At 43.8% G+C, this 7,290-nt stretch overlaps 1 protein-coding gene across 3 annotated transcripts in view; it reads left to right on the top strand.

Annotated features, from left to right (window-relative positions):
* The first annotated feature begins 3,182 nt into the window (after nt 1-3,182).
* Nucleotides 3,183-7,290, top strand: part of NLRC4 (NLR family CARD domain containing 4) — a 43,332-nt gene continuing 39,224 nt past the window's right edge. For 2 of the 3 annotated variants that reach the window (XM_025354281.1, XM_025354280.1), the window contains exon 1: nt 3,183-3,337. The gene's annotated coding sequence lies outside the window, so the exon portion shown is untranslated. Of the gene's footprint in view, nt 3,338-4,051; nt 4,195-7,290 lie in introns of those variants that run through there. The other variant, XM_025354279.1, reaches the window with a different exon arrangement.

Here is a 7,290-nt window from a genome sequence, read left to right as displayed (position 1 = left end):
ATCTGAATTATTAGTCCAATTTTAAGGGGTGAGGATAGGGAATTATATATATTTATATACTTATAAATATTTGTATTTATATACTTACATATAAATATATGTATTTATATAATGTATATAAATATATGTATTTATATAATGTATATAAATATATGTATTTATATAATGTATATAAATATGTATTAATATATGATGTTATATAAATACATATATTTATATATTATATAAATATATAAATACATATTTATATATAACTTATATTTATATGATATATTTACATATATGTATATATGTTATATCATGTATAATGTATACTTATATATAAATTCTAATAATATATTATACATAATATAAATATAGATATGGCAGAGGATAATAGGTACAATGTGCTTCTATTCCTAAAGGAAGTAGTCAAGAAGATTTAACCCTCCTGGCCAGGCACTGTGGCTCACACCTGTAATGCCAGCACTTTGAGAGGCCGAGGTGGGCAGATCACCTGAGGTCAGGAGTTTGAGACCAGCCTGGCCAAGATGGTGAAACACCGTCTCTACTAAAAATACAAAAATTAGCCAGGCGTGGTGTTGAACGTCTGTAAGCACAGCTACTTGGGAGGCTGAAGCAGGAGAATGGCGTGAACCTGGGAGGCGGAGGCTGCAGTGAGCCAAGATCACGCCATTGCACTCCAGCCTGGGCGATGAGAGTGAAACTGTCTCAAAAAAAAAAAAAAAGTCATGCACAGTGGTGCGCACCTGTAATCCCAGCTACTTGGGAGACGGAGGCAGGAGAATCGTTTAAACCCAGGAGGTGGAGGTTGCAGTGAGCCGAGATTGCGGCCACTGCTCTCCAGCCTGGGCAACAGAGGGAGACTCTGTCTCAAAAAAAAAAAAATCAACCCCTCTTTATTAAGGCATATTAGGAAGCTGCCAGCCTGATTTGGCCCAGTGACTTCCCTGCCACTAAATATGTAAGCAGAAGAAGACTAACAGAATTCCAGAATAATTATTTTTGGAGTTATGAGTTACAGGCCTCTAGAAAGAAAAGTATCGTGACTTTTTCCTTCCCTCCGCATTAAACTGGGAGTGAAAAACATGAGTATCTACAGATGCTTAAAGTCACAGAATAGTTAGTGCCATGTGGTACTTCACAGATGGCATCTGAGCTGATATTCACAACCACCCTGGGGCAAGCTGGGGAACCATCACTGCACTGCTAAGAAGCTGAAGTGACTTGTATTAATCACAGGGAGGAACCCAGACTTGAACCCAGGTCTCTTTGGCTCCAGAGCTCTGGGCATGTCCACTTTACTACACTCCCAGGATAATAAGGGTTGGGAGAGACTGGGAGGAAGAGCATAAGGGCAGGGGACATAGCTTTTGGAACGTAGGATGCCAAAGTTACTAGTTGATTAACTATTTGAAATGCCCTGAAAACACCTGAATGCAAATCCACTCACAAAGGAAACTGATGAGGCAGTCCGGAAGATGTACTTGAATGAATATGGATATAATTTTGCTTATTTTACTATGAAATACTACCGTATTAGTCTACTGTGGTTGCTGTAACAAAATATCACAAACTGGGTGGTTTAAAACAACAGAAATTTATTCTCTCACAGTTCTGAGGACCAGAAGTCCAACATCAGTATCATGGGACTGAAACCAAGGTGTCAGCAGGGCCACACTCTTTCTGGGAGCTTTAGGGGAGAATCCACTTATGCCTCTTTCAGCTGCAGGTGGCCACTGGCATCTTTTGGCTCACAGCCATATTACTCGAATCTCTGCATTCATGGTCTTACTGCCTTCTCCTCTTCTATCAGTTTCAAATCTCCCTCTGGCTGTCTCCAACAGGGACCATTATTAAGGGCCCAACTGGATCATCCAGAATTCTCTCCCCATCTTCAGAGCCTTAAATGGATCACATCTGAAAAGACACAATATTTACAGGTCCCAGGGATTAGGACCTGGGATATTTGGGTAGCCATTATTCAGCCTACTACAACCATATTTCTACATTTTCCCTTTTTATTCTATATCACATCATTTATTAGTACAAAAGTAATAGGTGTTTGCTATAGAGAATTAGAATATGCAGGTTGGGCATGGTGGCTCCTGCCTGTAATCCCAGTACTTTAGGAGGCCAACACAGGCAGATCACTGGAGACCAAGAGCTCAAGACCAGCCTGGTCAACATAGCAAAACCCTGTCTTTACTAAAAATACAAAAAATTAGCCATGGTGGTGGCCCACACCTGAAATTGAGAGGCTGAGGCACAAGAATTGCTTGAGCCTGGGAGGTGGAGGTTGCAGTGAGCCAAGATTGAGCCAATGCACTCCATTCCAGCCTGGGCAACAGAACGAGACTCTGTCTCAAAAAAATAAATAAATAGGCTGGGCACGGTGGCTCACGCCTGTAATCCCAGCACTTTGGGAGGCTGAGGCGAGCGGATCATGAGATCAGGAGATCGAGACCACAGTGAAACCCCGTCTCTACTAAAAAATACAAAAATTAGCCGGGCGCAGTGGTGGGCACCTATAGTCCCAGCTACTCGGGAGGCTGAGGCAGGAGAATGGTGTGAACCCGGGAGGCAGAACTTGCAGTGAGCTGAGATCTGGCCACTGCACTCCAGCCTGGGCGACAGAGCGAGACTCTGTCTCAAAAAAAATAAAAATAAATAAATAGATAAAAACAAATAAATAAATAAATAAAATTAGAATATACAGATAAGCCAAAGAAGGAAATATAAAATTGCCTATAATTGTATTCCCCAGCAATAAGCACCATGACTATTTTGGTGGCTGTCTTTGCAGTTTTTTCTCTTGAACATATGTTTATATGTAGGCTTCATTACAATTTAAAAATCTAGCTGATAGGGTAGCCCTCAATCTCACTTCAGAGAAGCCCACCTCACAAGTTAGGAAACACTGACACCGATGCCCCCTTAGAAAACCCAGGATGTAGACATTTATTTGTGGGGAAGCTTTGATATCCCTCTATGGCAGATAGGCTACTGTCAGAATGTTCTTTTTGAAATAAGAAGTTACGTAACATAAAGACAGAGGAAAGAGTATGCAAGAGTGTCATCCTCAAGAGAAGTGCAAAGAGATTTCTTCATTCCTCAGCTGAGTATAAGCTGGCCACCTGGAGTCTGTGAACACAAGTGTCCAATGTGAGTGTGCCCTTGTGAGCCCCTGGCTGTTTATACTCCAGAGGGTGTCCTCGTGCATCTTCGGTGGAGTGGACCAAAACTGGTGATCCATTTGCCCTGTGTGACCTTGCCCAGTACCCTGCTGACTGAGAGTACACATCGCTGGAAGTCCTCTGGGCTTCAAGATGCAGGGGTAAGTATGACCTTGACTGCAGTAGCAATATGCTTTAGCCAACTAAGCTGGCTCATTTCATTTACCGCTCTATCTCCCATGGTTGAGCATTAAAAATACATGTTGGGACTGGGTGAGGTGGCTCACGCCTATAATCCCAGCACTTTGGGAGGCCGAGGCGGGCAGATTATCTGAGTTCAGGAATTTGAGACCAGCCTGGACAACATGGTGAAATCCTGTCTCTACTAAAAATACAAAAATTAGCTGGGCGTGGTGGTGCACGCCTGTAATTTTAGCTACTGGGAGGACTGAGACAGGAGGAACGCTTGAACCTGGGAGGCAGAGGTTGCAGTGAGCTGAGATCGTGCCACTGCACTCCAGCCTGGGTGACAGAACAAGACTCTGTCTCAAAAAAAGAAAGAAAGAAAGAAAGAAAGACAGAAAGAGAAAAAAAATACATGTTGGATGTTCAAAAGACTTTGTTTCATTTTAAGGCATAGAATAAATAACTGAACAGCAATAGAATTCCTATGTTGTGAACAAACAGGAAACAAATGAGCAATTCCTTTCTTGAGGGAATTTCTAGCTCTTGCATCCTTAACTCTGAAGTCCTACTTCTTCCCCGGCTACACCCATCTTCCCTTTCTGAACTGGTAGTACTTGTGTCCAAACCACTCTTATTGTGCTTTGAAAAAAAAAAAAAGGAACAACTGCTCAGCAGTTCCCCTCTCTGTGCACTCTCCTTTCACAGAACAAGAAGGCATCTGGTCTACAAGAACTCGAGACCTCACTGAAATGGAAAGCAAATACAAAGAAACTTTATTTTAAAAACGTGTCTTGGTCCCCCCAAGAAGAGGGCAATTGGATTGCTCAGCCAGGTACTGTGGGTAGAGAGAAAGGGATTTTTAAGGTCTGGGACCCAAATATTAAAACCTGGGTTTACATTCATTTAAAGCTTGTGTCTGGGACGTACAAAAGCCTTAACATTGACGAGTGTGGTTTGCATGACTGGCGGGATTTCCTGCCGAGAAACCTTTAGGGGTGGTTAATTGGGTCTGCTGGGGTTTCATCAGGTTCAAGGGGTACATGTACCCCCTTGGACTACTGTGAGATGGAAAGGACTTTGAAAACACTTTTTGGCATTACAGAAAGGAAACTCACCCTTTTGTTTTGTTTTGTTTTGTTTTTGAGATGGAGTCTTGCTCTGTCACCCAGGCTGGAGTGTAGTGGTGTGATCTCAGCTCACTACAACCTCTGCCTCCTGGGTTCAAGCAATTCTCCTGCCTCAGCCTCCCGAGTAGCTGGGATTACAGGCACCTGTCACCGTGCCCTGGCTAATTTTTGTATTTTTAGTAGAGACAGGGTTTCACCATGTTGGCCAGGCTGGTCTCAAACTCCTGACCTCGTGATCTGCCCACTTCGGCCTCCCAAAGTGCTGGGATTACACGTGTGAGCCACCGCGCCCGGCCAGGAAACTCACTCTTGTTGCTAAGACTGTTGTTAGAATCACAGATGATCAAAGCTGAAAGGAACCAGGTAGACTACTTAGTCCATCCAATCTCCCGAGTTACTGATGAGAAACCTGGTATTTGGAGACAGAAGTGAAAGAAATCACCCTTTACGGGACACCTATTTCGTGATAGGGTCTTTACATACATTATCTCAGTTGATCCTTGCAGCCTGGCTTTGAGAGGTGGAAAATGTGGTAGAGAGGAGTTAAATGTCCTGCCCTACATCACACTGCTAATTGTCTACAAAACTAGGATAGAACCAGTTAGCACACTTCTTAACAGTTCACACACTTCTATAATACTAGTCGTATTAATTTGTTTAAAATACCACAGACTGCGTGGCTTAAACAACAGAAATTTGTATTCTCACAGTTCTGGAGGCTGGAAGTCCAAGATCAAGGTGTCAGCAGGGTTAGCTTCTCCCCACACCTCTCTCCTTGGCCTTTTCTCTCTGTATGCACATTCTGGCATCTCCCTTTGTGTGTCCCAATTTCCTCTTCTCATCACAGCCTCTTTTCAGCTTAATGACCTCTTTAAAGGCCCTGTCTCCAAATACAGTCACATTCTGAAGTTCAGGGCTTCAACATATGGATTTGGGGGAAGCCCAGTTCAGCACATAACACTATTATTAACATGTGAGATTGCTGAAGCCTATTAAAGACCTGAGAACATTCTAGTCTAGAGCCTTTTCACTAGAAAGGAAGACAGATAACACCCACTGACCACCTTTATCACAACTACTTTCATGTTTAATCTTCACAACAGTCCAAGGAGGTGGATATTAAAGCAAGATTTGGAAAGACTAAGTCACATGTCTAGGGATACTTACCTCATAAGCTGCAGAGTGAGGATTTGAATTCAGATCTGCAATGCCAAAGCACACACATTTTCCATTTCCGTGTGCTTCCTGTCTGCTCCTAATTATATGTACTCTTTCCCTTATTTTATCCGTGAGGTGTGGGAATGACCCCATAGACGTGGGTTATATTGGTCCAGAGAAACTTCAGTTCTTTGAGGAGCTCATGTAACCATTTGTAAGAAACTGCCAATTTTAGAATTAGTTCTAAATACTATTTTCCAGCCAGGCACAGTGGCTCATGCCTGTAATCCCAGCACTTTGGGAGGCTGAGGCGGGCAGATTGCCTGAGCTCAGGAGTTCACGACTAGCCTGGGCAACATGGTGAAACACCGTCTCTACTAAAATACAAAAAATTAGTCAGCCATACTGGCATGTGCCTGTAGTCCCAGCTACTCGTGAGGCTGAGGCAGGAGAATCGCTTGAACCTGGGAGGTGGAGGTTGCAGTGAGCTGAGAGCGTGCCACTGCTCTCCAGCTTGAGAGACAGAGTGAGACTCCATCTTTCTCTCTCCTCTCTCTCTCCTTCTCTCTCTCTTTCTCTGTGTGTGTGTGTATATATATATGTTATATATATTATATATATTATTTTCCAATGTACAAATGTGGGGAAAGGACTTCTTCCACCCAATTCAGTTATTCACCGGACAGCTTGTGGGGAGGGGTTGCAAGGCCATAGCTACATTCCAGGGGAGTACACAGGTTGCAGTCTTATTCTTTTTTTTTTTTTTTTTTTTCTGAGACGGAGTCTCTCTCTGTCACCCAGGCTGGAGTGCCATGGTGCTATTTTGGCTCACTGAAACCTCCATCTCCTGGGTTCAAGCAGCTCTCCTGTCCCAGCCTCCCCAGCAGCTGCGATTACAGGTGTGTACCTCCACGCCTGGCTAATTTCTTGTATTTTTAGCAGAGACGGGGTTTCACCATGTTGGCCAGGCTGGTCTCAAACTCCTGACTTCAGGTGATCTGCCCTCCTTGGCCTCCCAAAGTGCTGAGATTACAAGCATGAACCCCCATGCCCGGTCCACAGCCCTGTTCTGTATGCCAGTGGGCAACTGAGAAAAATTACATGAGCTTCAGTGTATGGGTTGATTTTGTTCTTGAGAGCAATTAAAAACTTTATACTTTTTAGCTCCTTCCTCTATCTTCTTCCTCTTTTTCTACTCTTACTTAAACTTTGACCCAGTCAGGGATGGTCTGATTCTTCCCAAACCCACCCCTTTTTGGGGAAGTAGAAAGGGAGAGAAGAATCTATAGTTGCTGCTATTCACTGAGTCCTTCTTGTGTGCCAGTCACTACGCCTTGTTTGAGGACTCTTAGCGTGTCAGTGGTAGAGCTGTAGTTTGAACACAATCCTGACACCAAAATGTGCCCTTGCTTATGCTCCTGAGCTGCCCCCATTTCTTTTCTTTCTTTCTTTTTTTTTTCTTTTTTTTTTTTTTTTTTTGAGACGGAGTCTCGCTCTGTCGCCCAGGCTGGAGTGCAGTGGCCGGATCTCAGCTCACTGCAAGCTCCGCCTCCCGGGTTCACGCCATTCTCCTGCCTCAGCCTCCCAACTAGCCGGGCGAGGTGGCGGGCGCCTGTAGTCCCAGCTACTTGGGAGGCTGAGGC

Source organism: Theropithecus gelada, chromosome 13, assembly GCF_003255815.1.
Source record: "Theropithecus gelada isolate Dixy chromosome 13, Tgel_1.0, whole genome shotgun sequence".
NCBI classification, from domain to species: Eukaryota; Metazoa; Chordata; class Mammalia; order Primates; family Cercopithecidae; genus Theropithecus; species Theropithecus gelada.
Note: the sequence above shows the minus strand (reverse complement) of the source record. Positions and strands in the feature narration are given on the sequence as shown.